General features: G+C 36.9%; 1 protein-coding gene and 2 long non-coding RNA genes across 9 annotated transcripts in view; 2 read left to right on the top strand and 1 right to left on the bottom strand.

The window, feature by feature from the left end:
* On the top strand, positions 1-1,938 carry LOC110443335. Its single transcript, XR_002462096.1, has 3 exons — positions 1-49; positions 1,360-1,402; positions 1,831-1,938. It is a non-coding gene; the product is annotated as an uncharacterized LOC110443335 (long non-coding RNA).
* On the bottom strand, positions 43-26,955 carry LOC110443336. 2 transcript variants are annotated; one of them, XR_002462098.1, is made up of 4 exons: positions 26,812-26,955; positions 3,161-3,361; positions 2,397-2,529; positions 43-798 (listed from the first exon to the last, which is right to left on the bottom strand). It is a non-coding gene; the product is annotated as an uncharacterized LOC110443336 (long non-coding RNA). The 2 variants fall into 2 exon arrangements; XR_002462097.1 differs by lacking the exon at positions 26,812-26,955 and adding an exon at positions 14,857-14,943.
* The window catches only part of LOC110443334 (serine/threonine-protein kinase TBK1-like), a 107,134-nt gene continuing 92,499 nt past the window's right edge, over positions 12,321-26,955 (top strand). For 3 of the 6 annotated variants that reach the window (XR_002462095.1, XR_002462094.1, XM_021487504.1), the window contains exons 1-2: positions 12,683-12,768; positions 16,463-16,576. The gene's annotated coding sequence lies outside the window, so the exon portion shown is untranslated. Of the gene's footprint in view, positions 12,390-12,681; positions 12,769-16,462; positions 16,577-25,735; positions 25,832-26,955 lie in introns of those variants that run through there. The other 3 variants (XM_021487506.1, XM_021487509.1, XM_021487507.1) reach the window with 3 other exon arrangements.

Genomic DNA, 26,955 nt, shown 5'->3' with positions numbered 1-26,955 from the left:
CACTTTACGGCAGAAAATGGAAAACCGGAAGAATACAGGGTAATGTAAGGTAAGTAGTTCATTGCCATATTCTGAATTTATATATTAAAAGCGCTCGACACCGTTTACTGAAAGTTATCGTTTTTGCGGTGGTGGCAGTGCCATGGTGACCACGAGGTACCGACAAAACAATACCATGTTTTGCCGGTACAGTTCCACGTGCACGTGGCGATACTGTACCGTGGTCATATTTTATATTATTTATGTATATCGCTATTGCCAATAATATTCCTGTCAGTGTCCTGTCAAAACGTAAGGACAAATGTGTTTAACAGCACTGTTGTGCATGTATGTATTTCTTTTCTATGAAATCAACCAACAAAGATCCAGTCTAATTTAGGGATGTAAACAATAACATGTTTTGCCGGTACAGTTCCACGTGGTCACCACGTTGCGATACTGTACCGGCAAAACACGGCATTGTCATATTTATGTGTATCGCTATTGCAAAATTATATTCCTGTTAGTGTCCTGTCAAACCGTAAGGACAGATGTTTTTAACAGCACTGTTGTGCATGTATATATTTCTTTTCTATGAAATCAACCAACAAAGATCCAGTCTAATTTCGTGGAGATTGCTTCATAAGTTGTAATAACTTATGCCAAATCTTATTTTCCAATTCTGGTTAATAAAATATGTTTAAAGTCAAAGTCTAATTTAGGGATGTAAACAAAATTGAGGGTATTGCGGTATTTGCAGCTCTTTCTGCAAATCATTGCTCCTTTCTTAATATTTCCCAAGATCACTGATGGTTATATCTGTAACATAAAACATTTCTCTTTAGTTTCGGTACCGTAGGTGTAACAATACAGGTTGAGCACAGGGACTTGTATGGACTAATATGATACATATTAGCTAGAAATATGTATATATATATATATATTTCTAGCTAATTTTATCATATAAGTCTATACAAGCCCATGTGGGTTGAGCTTACCAGAATATATTGCAATACAGAAGGAAAATATTGCGATACTGTCGCAATGTAATTTCATAGGAAAAAATGGTATTTTTTTCTGATAATTGGGCTTAATAAGTGTCAAAATGCTGTCATTAAATCTGAGATCATTTGTGTGATACATTTGTATTGAATTGTATGCTAGTAATAGCCTGGATTATGGTTATTGGCATATCTATTCGACTGTTGCGATTCGCATTGTGATAGATACATGTACGATATGGCCTGTGTATTGCGATATACTGGTTTTCCGATACATTGTAATTGCACCCCTATAGTCTATACATGCTTTAATAAACCATGATCGCACTAAATATCCCAATTAAGCATTGTAAGATAGCTGATATTTTATCATTTCCAGAATACACAAAAAATGGAAGGAGGGACAGCTGCTGAAATACACTGTAAGTCATTACAATTAGTGGGTTTAATTTCAAAACTTCATGTCAGTGGACTTGTTTAATCTGTGATTAATTCTTATGTTTTCCGGACGAAGTTCCGGTAATTTTTGTGTCAAACGTCTAAAATATCTTTGTGTTGTGTCCAGCAGGTCACATAGTAACGAGATAAAGCTTGATAAAATGGCTGCGCGGAAATATATAACGGGCGGAAACCAATGACTAGACGATATTGACAGTTTTACAAACAAATAATTTTTACTGAGAAGTATCAACTGATAATAGGGAGTTAAATAACCACGAAAAACATACCAGTACAAACTAGTGATAGGGATTGGAAATTCCTTAATTATCAGCCTTTAGTTTTGGTGAAAATGATTTGCTCCAATATGCATGTTCAGTTCTCTTATATCATTTTTTTTTCATTTTAACAGATGAACTATCTTATCCTGGCACTTTGGCATGTTTGAATGTGGAAGGCCTTGAAATTGGGATGAAGAAGGCCAGGGAATGTCACAGAAATTAAAAAAAAAATGAAATTATTTGCAGTGTTTGTGTTTTATGGTCATAAAACATGGAACATTTTCTTCAAGTAAATCAACCACATGCTTTCTTATTATATCCTAGTAGGTTGGCATGGTTACCTAAACAGCGTGTATGCATACCTGGTCATTGTTAGACCATTTTGATTGACAGGTGGAAATATGTCATTTGACATAAACGTATATGTATATACCCCCATCAATATGACAGGTCTTTTTGACGATAGTATATACAATATAATATGTGTATTTCAAAAATGTATTTTAAGAAAACGATGACTTTTTAAGTGCATGTACTTCAAACTACAGAAAATAAAATTATTTAAAGATTGTGGCTTACATGTACTCTAGGTAAATCACAAAGACTTTCATTACAAAATACGTTCAACAAAGCAAGATATTTAGTTTCTGAATGTTAGCTGGTAATACTGGAGTCTGAAAACTGCTATAACACTTACTTTTGTTAATATTTCCGCTCTACGTGTGAAGGCGTCTGTCCGTATATAATATGCACTGTGCGTATTTGTCTGCATCCTCGATAATCCAAGGACATAGGTTCGTGAACTATAGACAAACCCGTTTGACAAGCAGCTGTACCAAAATAGACAATGATTATGTTAATTTATAGAATGTCATGTTGTCCAGTAGTTTAACAGTATACATTCAATTGCTGTCAGTGAACCAATGCTGACCTTAGAATTAATTAGCTTGTGACAGATAAGGCTAAGTTAGGGGCAGGGGGTGCTGTAATGTATGCCTATTTGAACCTGATAATGATTTGATATGATATTGCAATGTACCCATGTTATTTGTCAGTCCAAGATCTAGATCATGCCTTTGATCTATATTTATATACTATTGAGAAGAGACGTCCTTAAATGACTTTGTCTGATAATTCACATCCTTGAAATTCCAGGGGTTACGTTCTCTGCATAAATGAGATAATTGGACGCTTTATTGAAAATCCTATTTGGAACAACACTCACCAAGTTCGAATATATGCCATCCAAAATGTATACCTTTAATATGAAACATATATCCGTATGTTTACCTGTAGAACACATGTATACTTACCTGTTCGGGGAAAGAAATCCACTGCATGAACGTACGAGGCCAGCAAAATGAAATCCTGCAGAATCAGATTTGATATTCTGTGTAACCTGCTAAGCGGACTTTGAAAACTTAAACTTGACCTGTTACCCCATTTTTCTGTGTTACATACCCTCTCTTTCTGGTGGAGTGTCCTTGGACACAGCTGGTTAATCCGTTGTCAGAATGATGTGACCAGGAGGGGCGTTTCTACCGTGTCCCGGACATGCTATCTCGGTGAAATGGCCGCACTTTGAAGTCATCTTATAGTGGCACTGTACCCGGTGACCACCGTCTTCATATCACCTTTTTCTGTTTGGAGGGGAGCAAAATCCTGTAAAGAAACAAAAATAATAATGTACAACATTTGATATAGCGCCCTAACTAGCTAGAATAAGCCACCCTAAAGCGCTTTACAGTACAAAGATATACAATTTATACAATCAGCATATAAATTAATCAATACTTATTTGAGGAATTCGCAGGAGCTGCATTATAAGGCGCTAACTACTAGTCATGTCACATGGCTGATATCCCGATGTGCGAATTCCTGTGTGTGAGCTGGAGATGCAAAGAAAACATTTATATTGTCGCCTATCTTGAATAAGTGTATATTATGTATCCTCGAATCGCACTTACAGAGTACGCTTCAAGAATCCTTGTACCGCTGCCTAAAGATGTAATTACGCAATGGACAATGTTATTTTCTGGTATGACTATTCCTTTGATCAGTTGTTTCTGAAACGATAGCCATGCCTTGGGTGACTTTTGATGAAAACAATTATCATAAAAAATACACAAAATATACTGAACGGCAAAATTAAGTATCACTTATAAAATAAATGTATTGCCAAACATAACGCATAACAAGTGTTATACTGGTGGAATCGCATTTTAGCCAGGTTAAAAAAAATCCAAAAATCGCAGTTAATTTGTTTGACGGTAAGTTTACAAATATGCTTCCATACATTGTATACTCTGAGCTCGTAAACATGACACACTCAAATCATGCACATGCAAATTGTACCACGTGCCCTCGGAAAACTTCCCTGGCAAAAGCCGTCTTGACCGACCAATGGAACTCCTCATATATCTAGACCTGTAAGCGATCGAAACATTCGCCGCCGTCTTAAAGATGCTAGTTTGCTAGCAAGACTTCCGTAGGTTGGCCCCGATCTAAATCAACATCGCCAGCAGTAACTCGCCTCGGCAACCACATACAGACGTTGGACTTGGCAACAATTAGCTGCATTAACGTAGCTTTCTGACGACGAGATATTTTTTATATATATTGAGTCGTCAGAGCTACGAAGCGGTCCTATGCCAACTAATGGAGCAAAATTATAAGTGCTAATCTGTAAGATTGCATATAAATCACGCCTCATATGAGTATAATGTTATCAACATATTGCATAATGGTTGAAAAAACTAATGCCTTCAAATGAAAAAAAACTCTTTCACGAAATTTACCAAGTCCGTCTTTGGGAAAAAATAGAAACGACCGCAATGGCAGATCACGCGTGATGTTTCACAATTATCCTTTCTATATATGGCCTGCATGGCCAAATATAGTATTACTACCGAGGCTGCCACCTCCGGTCGGTTTGCAGAGCACCCAGGGATTATACTAATCACTGGTATAAGTTGAAGGCACTTCCTAATCAAAGTCACGTGTTCAAATATTACACTTGGTAGTATTACAATGTTTAGAAATCAGTGTATTCACGGGTTGCTGTTTGCCAACAGTCTAGTCCTTGTACAGTGTATCTTCCAGAAGAACTGTCCTGATAACATCTCAATCTTCTCTATGTCATCATGAGAAAAAGATTGAGTTCCAAACCGGATAGCTAAACAGTCAAGTGTAATCTGGGTAAAAGTTCCTTGATCACTTAATAGCTCATCGCTGGAGTTGTTAGTATATCTACCGATGATGTTGCTCAGTTTTGCCTTATATATGTTTCTCTGAAGTTTTTTATGGATGCAATTACTGATAAAATGTTCCCTGGTCTCTGGTTCTGCCTTACAGATTTGGCAGGTTGGATCAACAACGTGTTGGTTGAAGACAGCTCTATTTGACTGCAGTGTGAATGTTCCAGTAAGCAATTTAGCTTTTATCTCAGCGTGCTGTACGTCAATGTTATTCCCTCTAACTGTTGTGTAAATTTTATGGGCTGGGCCAACTTTGATTGCTTCCGGGTTGAAGTATTTAAGGCTGTTTTCTGTTTGATATCACATTTCCACTGGTCTTCAACGTAAGAATTTATTGCATTCCTTAGCTTGGTTTTCCATGTTGTGTTCTCCTGTAGATCATGCATGAGGTCATATGCTGCAGGTAGATTGTATTGTGCAAATAGTCGCCTCACATTTGAGATGAAGCTCTTTTCCTGTATGTTCTTTGTTGCAAGTTGTCGTTCGGCAATCCGGAATTCCAGAGACCCCTGATTTTGCAGAATGTTGTATAGTAGATTCAGAGTGTTTTTGTGGATATGAGCATAGATAGGTAGGATTCCGAGTAGTCCAGTTACTGCTGATGTAGCTGTTCTGTCAGGGAGATGTTGTATCTGTTTGAAAGCTTTAGTTTGGAAGTTTTCAAGCTTATTAACATCTGCATGCGTGGTGTAGAGTGCTTCAAAGCCATATATTATTCTTGATACTACAAATGTCGTCCAGATGTGACCTTTAATGTCCTGAAGTAATCCTGTTTTCTCGTGTAATCCTGCTCCTAGTAGCGAGTAGGCAGTCTTCATTCCACATGAGAGTCTTCCATCAGTGGTAACATATCCTGTACTGCAGATTGTGGGGTTGGAATTTCCTCTCCCTCAAGGATGTAATTTGGGGTATCGGCAGTTGTGGGTTTGCTGTATATGATGCAGGCACTTTTAGTTGGGTTGATGTCATATCTGTTGGTCCTGCTAAAGTTCTCTACAGTTTTCAGCATTAGTTCCATCTTGTTGGTGAGGTAAGAGGGCAAGGCCATCAGCACATGTGGTATGCGGGATCCTGATGTTACCAATTCTTGCACCATTGAATTTTTCCTCTAGCTGCAGTAAGAGAGGGTTGTTGTATCTCTTGTAGTGTTCAGTCCATCTTGCCAGACTCCCATTTTACAGTGGATATTATGTCTTTGTACATATCTTTCAAAAGTTGCCATTCTGGCGGTGGTATGCCATCCATATGATGATTGTGTAGGAGGATCAACTACATCAAATGCCTTCTTTGTGTCCAGAGTTGTGAACAGAAGAGGCTTCTTTTCAGATTTAGATTCCAGTTGACATTCCGTGATGAGAATAGCTGATTTCAGTGAGGGTGTCCCTTTAGTAATTCCACTTTGCAGTTGTAATTGAGTAGGAAGAAGTAGTGGTTTGTGTCTTTCATTGAGGATATGGTCCAAGACTTTAAGTATTACTGGTGTGACCTTTATTCCTCTATAGTTTCCTGGGATTTGTCTATCTCCTTTCTTAAAGACAGGTGTGATCACTCCTTTCTTAAAGACAGGTGTGATAACTCCTTTCTTCAGGACTCTAGGAACTGTTCTTGAATGTAGGAACTGTTTCAATATGTTGGTTAATGCGAATAGGAGAGGTAGACCTCCATATTTTAGGTGTTCTGCGGTCAATCCAATGCATCTGGCGCTTTGTTGTTTTTGAGCTTTGTTGTTTTTGAGCTTTTTTATGGCATTCCCAACTCCTTCTAGTGGAACAGGGTGTATATTTATAGTCGAGAAGGAGATGTACTCAATCTGTGCGACATTCGATTTTGCCTGATGCAGGTGGTCATCATCGTATGTACCTTCATCTTTTGGGGTGGCTAGAGATTGGAAGTGATCAGCCCAGCCATATGTTAACTATGCTACAGTTACACCAAAGCGAAATTAGGGGGAGGTAAATGTATACACGCAAACCAACAGCGATCTTCATCTCGGACCGAGGAGGTTAGGCGGTCGATTCTTCCCTCGGACCCAAACCATATCGCTGTCTATTACAAACGCGTGAAGTTCAACTACAGGACAGCCCCTATCCTTTTTGAGCAAGTTTCACCTACAGAGATATCCCTTTGAACTCGTACACGACTTTTTTTTCCATACAGATTTGGATATGCCGCTGTGTTATTGTCCTGATAAAGAAAGCAAATCATAGGTCCTTTTCAGTGTTTATCTGCCTAGTGATTTCGAACTAAAACTTGAGCAAGTTGAAAGTTATTTTCATGATGCTAAACAAATATTGTCAAAACTTGAACAGGTGTTACCCGCCTAACTTTCAACTTTGGATATGAAGTGTTGATTAGGTATATAACCCTAACCTTATATAAGGAACATATCTTAAGGTAAAGGGTTGTAACAAGTTAAATTACATTATTACACTTTTGTCACTTTTAAGATATATTCGTTTGAAACTTTTATAGAAAAGTAAACAAGAGATCCCAGAGGGATCTTGGCGCCCACCTTTGTACCATCTTCATTAGTTCTTTGTCAGTTCGATGTTTTCTCTTCTTTCCTCTAATCTGTTTGATCGAGTCATGTTAACAGTAAATGCACCTTGAGGTAACTTTTGATCTAAACTTAATACTGATGTGTATGAAAGCCAACCTTCAAAGTGAGTTTGTCATTTCACATATTTACTAGTACAGTACTTAATGTGAAAGAAATAGAATCGATCATTGCAATATGAGAAAGATCTGTTTAGTTCTTCTTTTAATCCATTTTGTTTTTATGATCAGTCTCAAAATATAACATACACAACGAGGGATCAAGGGGAACCTACATTTAAAATTTGAGAAAGATCCCTCCCGTACTTCCCGAGAAATAGCGATAACAAACTTTCACTATCAAAATCCAAGATGGCTGCCTGTCGGCCATGTTGTTTATCCGATCAGTCTCTAAAATTGCCCTGCACAGCTAGGACCAAGGGGAACCTACATATAAAATTTAAGAAAGATCCCTCTAGTTCTTCCGGAGAAATAGCGGTAACAAACCTACAATATCAAAACCAAAGATGGCTGCCTGTCGGCCATGTTGTTTATCCGATCAGTCTCAAAAAAATGCCCTGCACAGCTAAGGACCAAGGGGAACCTACATATAAAATTTGAGAAAGATCCCTCTAGTACTTCTTGAGAAATAGCGATAACAAACTTTCACTATCAAAATCCAAGATGGCTGCCTGTCGGCCATGTTGTTTATCCGATCAGTCTCAAAAGTTGCCCTGCACAGCTAAGGACCAAGGGGAACCTACATATAAAATTTGAGAAAGATCCCTCTGGTACTTCTTGAGAAATAGCGATAACAAACTTTCACTATCAAAATCCAAGATGGCTGCCTGTCGGCCATGTTGTTTATCCGATCAGTCTCAAAAGTTGCCCTGCACAGCTAAGGACCAAGGGGAACCTACATATAAAATTTGAGAAAGATCCCTATGGCGGCCGTGGTGGCCATATTGGATTTCTGATCGACCCGAAAAATAACAACACTTTGTCAGGACCATGAGTCGATCATTCCTACAAAGTTTCAGTTCAATCGGCCCAGTAGAATTTGACTTTAAGTTTGAAATAGTTTTTTCAAAATGGCGGCCGTGGCGGCCATACTGGATTTCTGATCGACCCGAAAAATAACAACACTTGGTCAGGTAGATGTCAGTAACCTTCCCATGAAATATTAATGAAATCCCTTTGCTAGTATTTCAGCTTAAGTTGAAAATGCAAAATGTTAACGGACGACGGACGATGGACGACGGACGAAGACGGACGAAGACGGATAGCAATAGGTCACTTGAGCTAAAGCTCAGGTGACCTAAAAATAGATAAAAAAAAAAACAACAACGATAATTTTCGTTGTTTTGTAGAGTAATTACCTCGAATGTTTGAGCAAGTTAATTTTGTTTTTCGTAGTAATGAGTTTTCATGTTTGATATATTGAAAGTTTTGTTCAAAGTATTCTGATTGGTAACCTGCATACTTTCCTGAATTTATCAGGAGATTCGCTGGATAATCTATATTTCATTCTTTCGCGAAATCTAACTACACCTAACTTCAATATGGCATTCATTTAGAGATGTTAGCAAAATAAGCACTCAAATATACCGGAAACTGACTATTAAGAGATATCAGATGGTTTACGTACACAATCATCCTGTTAACCTGCACCAAATGAGGGGTCTAAAATAGCTATATCCTGTATTACCACCGACTTAGATAGCAATTCTAATTCCGTGGTATTACTTATAATCGTGACGTCACATCAAAGAAACCCGGATACCACACCCGGAAATTGTTTTGCTTGTTAATTCTAACCATCCCAGTTCTCAAACACTTGTAAAGACCGGTTTTCCGATGAATATTGATTACTAAATATAACAATCAGGGCAATCCCTTATAATTATTATGTTAACAACAGTGTTGTTTGATATCAATCTTGTTTGAATCGAAGAATTATTTAACATTAAACGATTTGAAAGAACACTAACTTTGCTTTTATGTCTATGATATACAATTTAAGTATAATTAATTTCGTAAATTGTTGTTACCAACAAAATGTTTGTAACTCCAGCTTAGGAGTCACAAACTTACAAAGGTTTTCATCGGAAAGCCAGAATTTTGACAAAGCAAATCTTACTTCCGCATAAATGTACCTTATTAAACTTTCATAAAATAGCATGTAACATTAAGTCCAGCAGTGAGTGTAGCTTCCATATACCCATGGCGCAGACCCAACGATAACAGGTCTTGGAGTATATTCCGTGGTCAATTTTATTTTGTGATAAAAAACACAAAGGTATTTTTTTCGAGGTTGATATCAAACTCTACAATGTTTTTTTTTTCTCTTAGACTCAAACAAGCATATCGTACGCTATGATTTAGATCCTAGCGTGCACCTTGAATGATCTTACATAACTTAAAATTATATAAATGCACCATACGCATTTGATAATATCTGTGTGTGTTCATTACACAAATAATGTTCATCCCATTTCACCAAACGTATTTTAAATGCTATAATTCTTGAATTCTACTGCGTCCACCATTTTATCAAGGGAAGTTACTCGTACGCTCCTGTCGAACAACCAGTCATCTCCTACATGTACTGTAGTACTAAAAATGCTGGCAGTGTCTCATCTAATTCATGTTTAGGATTCTAGCATAACTGTCAAAACTGTAACTATGAATCTTATACATGTCCATAGCTTTAATTTTTATTTCTGAAAAGAAACAAAAACCTTTCTGAACTTTTATGAAACATGTGAAAGATGAAATAAAAAACGGTGTTTTGTGAGTAATTAAAACATGACCAGATCGAGATTTGAACCCTTGACCACTGACAACGATACAGTTGCTCAAATCAACTGAGCACCTGGCCGCACTTTCATGAACGTTCCTTAAGCGAAGGAGCTCCTTAACTAAATATCCCCATAGGAAAAGCATTACGCGTTTTAAGTTAAGGAGAGCTAGGAGAGTTCATGAAACTGGGCATGCTCATTGGTAGTAAGTTGTTCGGCATGTTATTTCAGTGAGGTAGCACTCTAAAGTTGGCATCAGATCCGTGCTATCGCAAGGAGGCAACTACATCAACAAACCTTGCCAGCACACATACACACAAGCACGCATACATTAAATACATGGAGGCACGTCCTTAAATGACCTAAGCTGTTAATAGGCCGTTAAACCCTATGAAACCCAAACCCAATCACACTACATGTGTATGCGAAACAAAATCAGGGGGAGTTTACTGTATGGACATGTACTAATAACTAAATTGGATTTTCTGGTATTTACTATGCCTAGGGACAGGGATCCTTAAACCTGAAACTTTTTTTTATATCTTTACTCTTATCCTACATAAATAACCTTTCGTCATTTTTACCTGTTTTCCCCGCCTTCAATGCTTTCACGCCATCAATGACAATGCGCGCCATCAATGACAATGACAATGATAAGTGTTTATCCTCATAAACAATACAGTGTAGAGAATATATATATATATATATATATACAAAGGGGTGACAATAATTAATGGTGGAACGGGATGGACATTAGTACTGTAAATTAATTATGTCATCAATATCGGTTATAAATTCAGCCAATGATGTCAATTCATGTTATGTTACATAATTGAATAATGTATGATATTTAATGTGTTTGGTCTTTCATAATAATATCTGGACATGTGTAATGAAATTCGTCGCCAAATTCTCGTAAGTTACATAATCAATTATCAGGAGCATCATGAGTCACAAGTATTGACATGAATGCTTTGAATGTTCAGTATTTTAAAGAACTGTTAACCTCTGTATAGCAGACGAATAGACACAATACATGACGTAATCCCGTGGCAGTTTGATACGTTTCAGACTCTCATTCTTATAAAATATAAGCTTACCAGTAGCACTTGGTTTCTTTGTATTTGCCTTAAATTCAGAATCCCCATGTTTGTTATTGTCTTGAGGTGTTAATCAAGATATATCCATCAAAAATTAAAAAACACAGTGATTTGGTCAAATATAGCTGACTGTATCAATGTCTTGTTCATATGCGAAGAAATTATCTCACTCTCGAAGTAATGTTATTCGAGTATATAAAGGGTACTTCTTAACAAAAAAGAGGAAAAATCTTTTCGTTCTGTTTATGGTCAGATGAAGTCGAATGCCTAAAGCGACAGTTATACTTATATGTAAAATGCATTCATGATTCAAAAGGTGTTTTTTAACTTATTTATCGACTACAGGTTAGCCAATAAAATTGTGTTGTTATGGGCTGACCATCGTCTGATACCCACGGTTGATTTCGCTTCGGTACTCACTTATCTGATTGTTCAAAGTATTTGTTTTTTGTTTATCTGTTGGTATACGTATCTTTGACTTGTTCTACTTAGCCGCTAATGTTCTTTATCATACACTGTTGAAGTGTTAAGAACAGACATGAAGAACATCATCTTTTTGAGTGATATACGAGTGTTCTGAAGGTGACCCCATTAATATGGTTACGTGCAGTGGGAATTTGAAACCAGCGACCAGAAAATGAACAAGTACTGCATAATCTGCACAGAACACAGCTATCTGAGAAGCTTGTCAACTTGAGAACGTCGGGCGTTTTACCACTTTTTTCTTAAGCAGTTTCTGTGTTTGGAAATTGTTTGCACCTCTGGTGAAATGATATTCCGTTAATAACGAATAGTCTAGTTAAGACAATATATATAGGTTGGTACACGTCAACACCAGAGTTGTACAAGTTTGCACATGAAATTACCCGGTCTCCCATTGTTCAATGTCCATACACTTTTTACAGTGTTATAATAGAAAGGAAGGCAAACTGCCGTGGAAGAAAAAGGGTTAATCAAGATTTCCGTTCAAAACTTGGATCTACATGCATTAATCAAGGTACGTTTCTCAACCACGTGTATATCGGATAAATCTGTCGAGGTGAACTGAAATTGAAGCTGAATCGAATCTAACTAGCCGTTTCTGGTTTTTCGGATGAAACACTTGCCATTACAGTAGGGTAGGGAAGACTTTCATTTTTTTTTACATATTTTCCTACCAGATAAAAATATTGACATGCAGTCTCTGTTGTACTGTTTATCCACAGGGTCACGTTACAAATGTCTGAAATACACATATGCTATACTGATACGGGTCACAACACACTGTACTTACGCATGCGCGGTTTGACTCAGTCTAGGGGGCATATAATATATGTTGCATGTTGAAATATTCTGGCTATCAAGAGAAAAATTCAAGAGCATTTGAAATAAACGAGGTACGTGGAACATTGATATTGTTTGGAGTTTTGTTTTATAATTCGGGGTATATATATATAAACATATATACGACAGATGTGTTTTATTTTCATATAAAGCAAGATGTGTGCGTTTTGCATTCAAATAAGATAATTGTATTTTCACGTTAAATAACAAATCTATTTTTTTATATATATTGTTTCATATAAATGTATAAAACAGCATGCACATGTTCTTGAAAAATAACATGATTTCTGAGTAAAATGATCATGAACCGAAACATTTATTCACTAAAATAAAATCTATATATTTTTATGTAATATATATACTAATATATGTAAATCAGTTATGTATAACTGGTCATATAAAATAAAGAATGAAATTATTTCATCTACGATATTTTGAAGCTGCTATTATTACATATTTAAGTCCTATGTTGGAGAAAATCTCGTGATCAGCTGGAATGATTTGACGTCATGGTGATACGAGGTGTATAATAATCGCTGGTTATTTTATTAGTTTATTTTCGATTGGGAACTTTCTTTTTTGTTTCAGTATTCCATCTTTTATTTAGAAATGAAATTAATAATATTTGCCTAAAACACCCTATTTTAATATAGCACGTGGAGGATAGACAAAGCATATGTTGTTTACCAGTTACACGTGTCATCTGAGACGGTATCTATAAGGGGTGTCCACGTGTCAACCTGAATAATCATGTTGTAACGGGTAAAACTGCTTAGGCAATATTTTTTTCAGATGTTTAAAGTTGAAGGACTCTTAATGACACTACGTACTTGTCATTTAACCCACCTTATCATGATACGAGCATATATAACAATGTAGAAGTTTCTTGATGTTGTGAGTGTGTTTATTTTTTACTAGAATTGCACTTAATTATACAAATATGCTAAAGTATAACCTAAACTTCCTGGAATTAGGTGAAAATTTTACCCTTTTTCGGGCTAATAATAGACACAACTGGGATTTTGTGACGACTGAACTATATAGGTATACTGCTTAGCTTGGTTCATTGTACAGAAACGTCACACGGGGAAAGTATGATAGAGTAGCCCCTAACAGATATTCAGTTGGATGCCAAATACCTGCAGTGTCTTTTCCACTCTATTACTGTTTAGAAATTCAATCACAGTTTAACATAATACATTTCATTGGCGAATATTTAATTGAAAATAGTTGAAATTATATGGATTTTCTCATTTAAACAACTTATGATTTAATAATCGAACTTATATCATGTATATAATCACCAGGCAACCACAAATTATGTAAAGAGAACATACATTATTCGCACAGTACGTGTAGCAGTCTTTATTTATTTTGAAAGAAATAAGTACAATTAATAGACCGCTTACCTGAATATTTTATCCTTATCATCCTAAGTACACATTAAACTATAGTCCGTTATGAAAAACTAGAGCGAACGAGTTACGATTCGTTACACGTCGACAACGATATTTAGTCAAGACGCTTGATCACGGCGTAGCTTGCAATTGCGCAGGCAACAAGAGTCTGGTTGAACGAGACTATTGTGGGTTAGTTACGTCCGAATGAACCGGATATTACTTCATCATCTAGAATAGTGTGGAATTTAATGGGTATTCCCAACATACGCGCAACGTTTCGCGGTCGGTATTGGACTACAAACCTTTTCTGTCTCTGCTACAGCAATAGACCACTGTATACAGAGTACTACATATATAGCCTGCGAAACAACGAGAAACGCTTGCAATTTTCTATTAAAAGCTAGTCGTATGGCTAGTTTGCAAGTCTCATTTAATTTGCTGTTGCCCTTAACTGTTAAATGTCTCTGGTCAGTTTTATAACACCGATGTGCAAGAAAAATTAATATTCATACTGTAGTTTCAGGTTTGGCTTTATCATTTATAATTGAAAGATTGGGCGATTTATTTGAGCGGTCGAATAGTCTTAACGTTGTATGATGACATGTAGCGATGGGCAGTAACATATTAATTTCTTAATCCGTGATGCATAAAAGAAGTTATAGTTATAGCTTATTAATTAAACACACCACATTTACACCATTGTGAACTTAATATTTACGATAAACAGGCATACATATTTACCTTGCCATTGTTTTCCAGTTTCAGTATTCACGAGAAAGCATGTCTTCCATGTGACTTTTACCTTCGGGTTTAACTTTTCAAAAACACGGGGGTCTGAAATCTATTGATAGATCTAAGTAATACTTCCCCGTTTTCTTACATTTTAACATGCAATTTAAAGGAATTCGAGTAGGTATAACGCACACAGATTTCCAGGAATGACCCTCACACTGCATGGTATCTGTTAAACGTCGTCTAATTATTGTCAGTATAAGATGTCAATAAATCTTTATATTCCGTATTTAACAAGCGGTGAAGCAAACTTTAAACCGCTGAATTTAGTCAGGGACAGTATATATACGTCACTATACGTCCCTGATTTATTATTGAAAAAATCACTCCAATGAACTTTATTTAAGCGTTCATCGTTGTGTTTGGACAGATGGGTCTGTCGAAAACTGTAAAAATATATCTATGACTGATATTCATTTGCTGATTTCAATTTGCTGGGTTATATACATGTAATGATAACAATGTGTATGAGACAATTTGCAAATCATACAAGCTGAAATTACATTATTCAATTTAATACATTAATGGAAACATATAACCTTGATGTAAATAGTGCCAGCATTGGTACATTGGCGGATCTAGAGACCTATCTGGAAGGAGGGAGGGTCTAAATTTCCAGGGGGGGGGTGTCCCATGTGGGGAAAAATTGAGGGAAATGATGAAAAAACTTGATTTTTAAAAGAAAATTCTCAGGGTGGGGGTTATTTTTTAGCATAGTACACTTGTAATTTCATTCGTTAACCAGCACTATTTTCAAACTTAAAAGTAATTATACATTATTGGATCTTATCGGAAGTGACTTTAAATTGGCCTAAGATGTCAAATATCATCAGAATTAGATCAATCTCTTTGTTTTTCTATGTGTGGCCGCATCTTGTGCATGCTGCTGGTGTTCGCCGCTGTTTCGAATTTCGGTCTAATGGCTCAACTCTGTGGCACCAGAAACTCACTAATTATATAAGCTACAGTAGCATCACCGATATATTCAAACAAATTGAAAGACATCTTTTTATGTGCAAAAGTAGTTCCATTCAGACACTCATAATGCTGGAATATTTTTCGGTTGATTTTTTAAACATTTTATTAGAAAGGGAATAAACTCTTAAGAATATATCCACGCTATCGGTATTATAAAAGGAACTATTGTTTTTGAATTTTATGCAATTTGAATTTCTGTATTTGTACAAAGCTGATGTCTTTATATTTTCCTTTTGTTTCATTCTCTTTTAAATAACTTGTTTATTGTTTTATTTTCCTATTTGTTGATCCCAGATAATAATTGAACTTAGTATGTTTATATTGGCATAAAATCACGCTATCCTTCTATTTGCAATTACTGCTGATATCAGTTGGTCACGAGTTCATTTCAAAACGAGAGATAAATAGCATGATACACTGTCAAACAATTGCAATGATGGAAAAGGTCAGGGTCTAGATCAACAGTTGATCTTTGCCTCTTTAAATAAATTTTAGCACTTGTAACAATTGTTTATAAGTTAAGACGATTTTTACGTACCTAATATGAAATTATCTACTCATAATCATATGTTTGTAGGTGAATGAGTTATTGAAGAGGGATAACCGGTATTTTCCACCATAAGGAGGGCACGTGACATATAACAGGAGGAGAATCGAATCACTTTAAACCGGCCATAGGCTGGTTATGTGAGTAAGTATGTTGCAGCTGTGTCAATACACGTTGTATGAATACAAATATAATATTCATACACATTTGACTACGACTACTTTGCCCCGACCTGTATTTTATTTTTAAAGAAACAATAACATTCCCTAAATGTGATATATAAAAACGTGATTCCTAATATAGTCAATCATTGTGTAGGTATTTGGGATACGGATATTCTACAATGTTTTGGTCAGACCCGAGGCTTTGCCCTGACCTGACCCGAGGCTTTGGCCTGACCTGACCCGAGGCTTTGGCGAGGTTTTGACATCAGACTCATATACCTACAAAATGATTGACTACCTTTATCCAGCCTTTTCACCAAAATGGTGGAATATACGACATCGATCATACAAATTCAATACTTAACATAAAAAAAATGTCAAGATAATGTCTACACAAACTAAGGTCATATTTAGAAAAGCAGGAAAAAGTATGATATACTTCAAAATCAAAGATACATGCAAGACCGTCAGGGAAATAGCATTTCCAATAACTCTTTCGTTCCTGAGGCGGTGTCATGGTCGCAGTTATCCTCGATATCCAGGGGTAACGCTCACTTTCGCTCCCTGTATCGAGGATGGGTCGCAGTCTGTCAAACGGCATTTGACAGGTTTTTGATTGGGACGTCATAAAACGCCGTCATCTTGATTGTAATGTCATTTTAAAAAAAAAAGGTTAATGAGTGTACCCATTTAGGATACACGTTCCTCTCATAACCGCTGTAGGTTTCCTCACTACTCATTGGATATACATGTATCTGTTAGGAGTTTTTGGCTACCAACTAGTGGGTAACACCCTTGATGTGATTTCATTGGTCAATCTTTGATTTATGACTTCACGTTACAAGGCTTTCCGACGTCATTTTCCACTGTGACATCGTGCTCCATGCCATTTGTTTCCCCATCGGAAACACACATGATGTATTTTCCAAGGGGAAATGTGTTTTTTCAGATAAAATACGAACGTTTTTGGAGAAACAGGTCCCCAAACTCGTGATGCTTAGTTATCACGTTTATCAAACTCTCGAAAGTTAATTTTTATAATCGATAAAACTACGACAAAATACGAACAAAAGAAATAGTTTAATGTAGAAGCTCGAAAGAGTGGAACGGGAAGACCACATGTTTCGGAAGAATAAGCGTTTTCTTCTTCGTCGATTAAACCCGTCATGTTAATCAAGGTTAAATCCAACAAATGTCATTTCATCAAAGCGAGAAACTTCGTACCGACAGAGAAACAAGATATTATATTAATGAGAAAGATTAAAAACACCGACCTCCATTCCACACAAGGATATTAGGATCCCGATGGCCACATACACATCCCTCAGTACTCATTATCTTTTCCGAAAGCCCTGACATCTCTCAAGGGAATGATGATGCAATATATAAACGTCGTAGGTCGAGGAATCAGGGATGGTACAGATAATATCAAGAAAAAGAAAGTTCACGATCGGAACAGCTTAGAAGGAAGTCGGTCATTTTAGCAGGAAAGCGGCTGATATTTCAAGGTTATAATATCAAGTTGTCAGAAGGTACAATATATATAAAACTTTGACCCAATGAAACATCAAAACAAAGTAAGTCCGATATAACTCTCTCATTTCAAATTACTTTGATGGCGCGGAGAGCGACAGAAAGTCCTTCATTTGGTCTTTTTGAAATGTTTCGCATCGTAGTTTCGTAATGACTTAGAAACTACATATATCATCGACTATGTTTACGAAGAAAGAAATTGTAAACTTAATTTCATTAGAAAATAAGCTAATATATTAAAAGTAAGCAACGTTTATCTGTATAGACAATTAATCAGAGATGAGAGTTTAATGAATTCACTTAAAAGCTGCGTAACAATTGTTTTATATCTCTTTCAAATCTCTGCAATATCGTTAAATTTTCACTTAGTTAGCTATACATATTGTCAGTTTTAATGTCTTTGATATAAAGTTATTTATTTTAATAATACAATAAAATATTTGATAACATTGATGTTACAGGTTGTTGTTATTATTATTAGGTTTGCAACAAAAAAAATAAGCATTTGTTGAAAGACCTGAAATGACTATTGATCGCATTATTCATAATATAGGTCTTTTTTTGGATAATCGAACTGTAAAACCATTGGATTTCGTGATCGACTATCGTTTTTTTCATTGTCATGATAACATTCTATCTCAAACCGACACACACTGATCAATATTTGGCTTTCAATTCGCACCATCCACTACACAAAAAGCTTTGAATCGCACGCACATGTCAACTCTTCGACAGATATAATAGCATCATCACAGAACAGGACGATAGACACTGGGAAGAACAGCACATACAAGACGCACTCAACCGTTTCTTCGTCTGCTGGATAACCGATCTACTGGGTAGTTAAGGGGACGTAAAACCAGCCAATCAATCAGTTGTGGCTTCACCGACTGGTCAATTAACAACGTGAAAAGAGCTGTAAAAGAAAAGACAGGAAATAGAAAACCGAGACAGAGGAAAAGAAATGAGAGCCAAACCAAATGCAAAGGCTGGATCACAATACCTACGAAAGGTGGACATCTGAGCTGTCTGCGCGTGGAAAGAGGAAACACCACTTCAGCACATTTCAACGTTTCCTGCTTATACGATACAAAATGGTGTCACACCAGTGAGCGACCTACGAAATCGCTGGCTGCTCTACCAAGTTCCCGTTCAAAGCCTGGTTTGTTTAAAGATACACAACATTTTAACTTAGTATGCATTCAAAATAATTGAAATACAAAATTGGAGTTGTATATATTACATTTTAAAATATGAATATGAAAGTATTTGTATATTTTAAAAGAGTGTTCTCAAAAGTCGCAGTTTGAACATTTGTGTAACAACCGGTCTCCGCTTCCCTGCTACACTGCGTATGAATAATATAACTTTGAAAAAACCAGTTAGATCTACACCCTACCTGTAACCCATCTGATGTCGATGTACAATTTCGTTACATCGCTGTACAGGTAAATAATACAAATCGTTCACTCAGTCATAGCTTGACCAGGGGACCAGTCGGTCTCACTCAGTCATAGCTTGACCAGGGGAACAGTCGGTCTTGAAACGCTGCGACACGTTTAAAAATCTTCAATGTAATTAATGTTAAGTGATCAACCATGTGTAAACTTTTTCTGTGTTAAGTGTTGTATTAGGTGTATACTCTACGTTTAATTATGAGGCTTGTGACCACATGGACTCGCACATTCAACTGAATACACTTTAAAATTAAGATGACCGTGCTTTGTACTGTATAATGGCGCCCTTTAAAGTCGATTACGTGGGCGTCAAAATTCACATACTTGTTCCATGGTACATCAATTAAGGACTTTCCACCCTTCGTGATACACATGTTTTTATTGTCGTATTTTCGTGTCGTCATTTCCGTATTGCGTATCGGGCATTCCATTACCGTAGTGTAAATTATAGTAACACCGGGTAAACAAAAGTACACGTGCGTGACGATGATATGTCAACACCCGATATCGAGACTTTTACTCATAACTTGGAAATCATGTGCAATTACACGTATTTCAGAAATAAAGATTATGATACAAAGATATTAATTGACTCACAGGAAAACATTGACATACGATCAGAATTCTTACTGCATACTTCCCACCNTTTCGCCTACTATTGAGAATTGATTGATGTGTACATGTAAACAGATAATGAAATTCGTCGCCAATTTCTCTTAAATAACATAAACTACATAATCTATTTGCACGTGGTATATTGAACCACCTACCACTTTCAATTGGTAACTTAGTATTACATGTTCTAAACTTACAATACGCTTTGGCGATCTTTATTGATTTTTTTCAATCAATAATTAGGTCAATTATCTTTTTGTTTGAGGAAACACCTTTGTTTAAAAGTGAACACCTGTGATCCTTTGAATGACACCTGTGAGACAATTGTTTTAAGGGGAACACCTGCAAGACAATGGTCTTTGTGAGACAATGGTCTTGTTTGAAGAACACATTTAAGACAATAGCCTTTGTTTAAATAACAGGTGTTCACTTTTAAACAAAGGATCACAGGTGTTCCTCAAAACAAACGGATCACAGGTGTTTCCTCAAACAAAAGGATAATTGACCTAATTATTGATTGAAAAAAAAATCAATAAAAATCGCCACGAACGTACATATACGCTGCTGTGCTATATTATCTGTTTAGAAATGTAATGTAAATATTTGACTGTAAACTCTACATGTGTATAAGTATAAAAATATATATTTAAAATGTATTAAAACTTTATTTATACCCAACATATACAACAAAGCTACAAGTCACACAGGTAACTTTCACACAGGTAAGTTACCTGTGGGGTAGTATGAAACAGACTATAATTGGTTTGCCATTGTCTTCCTAAACCAACACTTTCCTTTGTTATATAAAAAGTGGGGGAAACTAAAACACCTCATTACTGCATACTTCCCACCTCTCACAATGGAAAAGTGTGTGCAATAAATCACTTGCTACCACAGTCCACCGCACACATAATCCCCTTTCATGGCCAATCATGATTACATGACCATGAAAGGGGGTGTGCCCAGTGGACTGTGGTCACAAATACTGTAAGAAAGGGGAGATAATCAATTAGTGAGTAACGAAACTTAGTTGACACATTTTAAAATAAGGGGGGGGAAATGAAGTTAAAAATGGTAATTTCATGATTGAAAAACACAAAAAAGATTTCCTTATCACGCGAGAGGATAAGCATTTCCTGGAACAGTTTATAATCTTTTGGAGCTGTTCCTTTATACAAAATTGCACATTCAAATATACCATTCATTGAAAGAACTGGAATTCCTTAGGGATTGTTAAACCCTTACATTGTATGCATGAAAAAGGTTTTAATATCCTGTACCTTTGCCACATCTTGAAAATTAAACTGAAAATGTAGTCAGAAATTCAACATTTTGTCCCGTATTTTGTTCTAATTGTTGAACAGACACTCCTTACCTTCCCTGACACTGGACCTGGATAGTAATCCAAAAACAATTGTATCCATTATGAAGGATACACCCAGACTGGGCTATTGAGAATCTTACCTGGTTATGATTAGTACTCACTCACACAGGTACATGTAAATTATCTGCAGTGTAGGGTAGGTAAAAAGATTGTTCATGTGAACATTTTTTACTCAACGTTTCTGTTATGTTCGAGTTTGGAAGCATGCAGTAAGCCAGTTATTGCATGATTTCTCGTCACTCGGGACTTATTATACCCTCGCTTCGCTCGGGTGTAATAAATCCCTTGTTACTCAAAAACCATGCAATAACCTTTACGTATATATATGAGGCGCATGGAATGCAGACTGATGTGTTTTCACGTGCCAACAGTAGTTCACAAGCTCTTGGTCGCTACGACTTTTGTTGTCGAGCAGCGAGTAACGCTCTGTCAGATAAATCGGTTCACAAATGCAATTACAATACTCTGTGAAAATAGTGGTTTGTAAAATATCAGGATTCCTATAAAATGCAAGTGCATGTGCGTGCACGTAAAGAACGGCATACCATGCGATAGCCTACGGTTACATATGTACCTGACATGTTAATATACCATGCGTAAGCGGGCTATGGAATGATGTCCAAATATCCCCAGTTTATCGGAATGCTTAGATTTTCATAAAATCATCTCTACATAGTGACATAACCATTATATGAAACTTTCATTGAATTCTGCTGGCTAATTACGAAAGGGTGGAGCCTCCTTAAGTGTACCCGACAACGCTATGGGCCAACAGTATATGTATATGTAGTAATGTTTTGATTTATCTGTGAAAGCATATTTCATGTTGTATCACACGTTGTAGCCATTCTAAACGTTGTAGGTACTACAGAAAAAATAAATCTTGCTCAAAAAGTCAAATCACATTTATTTCTGATATTAAGACGACAGCATAGGAAACATACAAAAAGGACCATGATACCAACTTGATTAATTATGAGAACAAACGAAGGATTTAGATTTGAGACCCTTGAAAAAGAATTCTTAATTTGAATAGGTCCAATTAGTGTTCTGGAAGACTACTTCACCGATAGTATACGTCATGTTATAATGAATAAACCATACTTAACACAAAGATCGTCATCAAAAGTCGACTTTCATAATACACAAAAGAGTAGAACACTTCTAAAGAAATCATGATGACGATAATCAATCATATTCATAGTCTCGAAGCCAACATTACGTACACATAACAAGAGGCCCAGAAGGCCTGTATCGCTCACCTGAATATGTTTAAAATAATTGGTATGAAGTACATATGAAATTTCAGAAATCCATCCAGTACTTGAGATATAGCGAGAACAAACTTCAAACAGAGCCCCACCCCTATGCAACCTAGGGGGGTCATACCCACCGATTATACAAAACTGAGTCCCCTTGACCCAAGGATGCTCCAGGCCAAAATAAGGATAAAATCCCATAATCCCGATGGTCGAAGAAGGATTTTAAAGGTTTTACATCTATTTCTCCTTTTGGGCCCCGCCCTTCTGCCCCTTGAGAGACCACACCCACTGCTTATACAAAATTGAGTCCTCTTGGGCCATTGATGCTCCAGACTAAATTAGAAGAGAATTCTTTATGGTAGAAGGATTTTAAAGGTTTTACCTCTATTTCCCCTATTGGGCCCGCCTCTCTGCCTCCAGAGGGGTCAGACACACCGTTTATAAAAAAATGAGTCCCTTTTGCCTAATGATGCTCCAGACTTAATTAGAATAATATCCCTTAATCCCTATGGTAGAAGAAGTATTATAAAGGTTTCACCTCTATTTCCCCTATTGGGCCCCTCCCTTCAGGCTCCAGGGGGGCCACACCCACCATTTATACAAAATTGGTTCTCCTTTACCCAAGAAGGCCCACACCAAATACGGACCAAATCCTTTCATTTCTGCAGACGAAGAATTTTAAAGAATAATTTGCTATGTTTCCCCTATTGGGCCCCGCCTCTCAGGCCCCTGGGGGCTAGACCCACGGTTTATACAAAATTGGTTCCCCTTCACCCAAGGATGCTTCAGACCAAATATGGAACAAATCCTTTTATTCCTACAGAAGAAGAAGATTTTAAAGAATTGGCTATATTTCCCATATTGGGCCCCGCCCTTAAGCCCCCAGGGGGGCCAGACCCACTGTTTAAACAAAATTGGTTCCCCTTAACCCAAGGATGCTTCACACAAAATATGGACCAAATCCTTTCATTTCTACAGACGAAGAATTTTAAAGAATAATTATCTATGTTTCCCCTATTGGGTCCCGCCCCTCAGGCCCCTGGGGGGCCACACCCACGGTTTATACACAATTGGTTCCCCTTCACTTAAGGTTGCTTCAGACCAAATATGGAACAAATCCTTTCATTCCTACAGAAATAGAAGGATTTTAAAGAATTTGCTAGATTTCCACTATTGGGCCCCGCCCCTCAGCCCCCAGGGGGGCCAGAGCCACAATTTATACCAAATTGGTTCCTCTTTACCCAAGGATGCTTCTGACCAAATATGGAACAAATCCTTTCATTCCTACAGAAGAAGAAGGATTTTAAAGAATAATTTACTATGTTTCCCCTATTGGACCCCGTCCCTCAGCCCCCTTAGGGGGTCAGACCCACAGTTTATACAAAATTGGTTCCCCTTCACCCAAGAATGCTTCAGACCAAATATGGAACAAATCCTTTCATTCCTACAGAATAAGAAGGATTTTAAAGAATTTGCTGTATTTCCCCTATTGGGCCCCGCCCCTCAGCCCCCAGGGGGGCCACACCCACCGTTTATACAAAATTGGTTCCCCTTTACCCAAGGATGCTCACCACGAAATATGAACCAAATCCTTTTATTCACGGAAGAAGAAGGGTTTTAAAGATTTTGTTATATTTCCCCTGTTTGACCCAGCCCCTCAGCCCCCAGGGGGACAGAGCTACGGTTTATACAAAATTGGTTCCCCTTCACCCAAGAATGCTTCAGACCAAATATTGAACAAATCCTTTCATTCCTATAGAAGAAGAAGGATTTTAAAGAATTTGCTATATTTCCCCTATTGGGACCCGCCCCTCAGCCCCCACGGGGGAGAGACCCACCATTTATACAACATTTGTTCCTCTTCCCCCAAGGATGCTTTTGGCTAATTTTCGTCAAAATCTGCTCAGTCGTTCATGACTAGTAGCGTTTTAAAGGAAAAGTTTACGGACGGACGCTGCGGTATGGCATAAATATAAGCTCACCATGGTCCTTCGGACCAGGTGAGCTAAAACAACTCCTATTATTGCTGTTTTAATGTTTTCAAATCAAACAGCCATTTCACAACAAAACTATCATTTAAACTGTGTGCTCGGTCATGACAAGTCACAGTGATGGGACTTACTCGTCCATCTTCTTTGGGTTGATCATTTTATCTTCTTATTTCTTTGAGCAGCAAACAATAACCATCACATTGCGTGTAATACTTAATATCATAATGGTGTATGAATAATATACATTTAGATATGATAATGAAAATAATTAATATTATAATGGTGTATGAAAAAATATACATTTAGATCTATAACCAAAAATAAAAGATAGAATCTACGTGTTCTTGGTCACATCGAAACGAGTGTACTCTTTATTTGCCAAACCAAAAACAATGTCTGCGACTTATGGAGTGATTTGAAAAGAAAACCGTCATTCAAGCTTGTCTTTATACAAAAATTGTATACGTGTTCTTTGAATAAATATCGGAAATATATATATATATATATATATATATATATAGACATGTTTGAAAAAAAATTGGGGTAGGTAGCTATAGGCAATAAGTTTAATTTTCTTATTATTTTAAGGTTTATATCGGAGAGAGTATACTTCCTTGAAAAATTGCCAAAAAACAGTTTAATTAGTGTAGGTACACAAACAACGCAATGACGTTACAATCATGAGGAGTTCGGTTTGCATAACACTTGATTGCGCACGCATGCGTATTTCTCATAGTAATTGATACTGGGATTGGTCACTATGCGTGCAACACGTGGGTGTATCCGGGTGTAACCGCGCGATCGTATCTTTGTTTACATCCTATACAAATAACAGCGTATATTTGAAAAAACCTAGGATATCTAAACAATGTAGCTTTAATTCAAGTCGTAATAACCAAATGGGTGCAGTTTCAACTTTGTTTACAATATGTATAGAGCCGTCCTCCGCTCAAATAGCCTTAAAATAAAAGTATATCCCCTACGAAGATACAGGTATGTTACATTTTGGCTTCGTTTATATATCAATTCATGTACATTAGCTTGTTATTCGTAATCTATACTGGATACACATAATTGAGGGTTTTATTTCAATTTCATTTGGTCAACCTCCGTGAAGACACTTCCCTTAGTTGTATGTGTTCCAATGTATTGTGTGTTTCAATGTGTTGTGTGTTTACATGTGTGTACTGACTACTGCGTTACAATAAGATGTCATTGAAGTCTATGACACTTAAACAAACCGTGTCTTGGTAGTGTACACGATAGGGGCCTGTGCGTATAATGAATAAGAATAGCTTTAATGGATACTAGCTTATGATGTTTTAAAGGGATACAGAATATAACTATTGACTTTCCGCAAGACATGACCTAATTTAGATACTGCATTTGTCGAAAGCAAATTGTACTTCCGGCTGATTTTGAAACGGAACAGTTACAATGGCGTAGTACAAGTTGGGATAGGGTATACGTAGAAGAAACTTAGTGTGGGCTTGTGTCGGGGTGGATATTGTAAGTAATGGGAATGACATTCTACATTCAGTCTACATAAAGTTTGGATCCAGATCGATATTCGTAAAAATTGCCCTTCAGTCCCTTCATTTTAGCATTTAACCACAAACAACAGAAGTCGTTTTTTTCACGCTGCACTAATGTCCTCCCAGCTCCGGAAGCTCCCACTCGGTGAGGGAATCGGGAGCTGGAATTCATTAACAGATATCCTTATATAAAGATGTTAAAAAAAGTATATATTTCGATATTTTTTTCAAACCCTTTGAAATGTGTGAAATAATGCAAATTGTATACACACCTGATCCGATGAAAATGTCAATCTAGCCTGATGTCAGGGACAGAGGAAACTCGGGCTATAGACCTGCATCACACTTGTCGTGGCGGCAAACATACAGAGTTCGATGTATGTTTATCTAGGGGTAGAACGCTAATTGATCACGAGATTACCTAATTTATAAACTTACCTGGTCCGACGGACTGGTAAGCTTATACCGTAGCGCGTCGTCCGTCATCTTCGCTAGCCAAGAGTAGCAATCCGGATCGTGACGGAACGATCCGGGTCTACCTACTCTCGAAGACCGTGGCTAGCGAAGATGGTCGTCCGTCGT

This window comes from Mizuhopecten yessoensis, unplaced genomic scaffold (genome assembly GCF_002113885.1).
Source record: "Mizuhopecten yessoensis strain PY_sf001 unplaced genomic scaffold, ASM211388v2 scaffold716341, whole genome shotgun sequence".
Lineage (NCBI taxonomy): Eukaryota > Metazoa > Mollusca > Bivalvia > Pectinida > Pectinidae > Mizuhopecten > Mizuhopecten yessoensis.
This window is presented reverse-complemented; position numbering and strand designations above follow the sequence as displayed.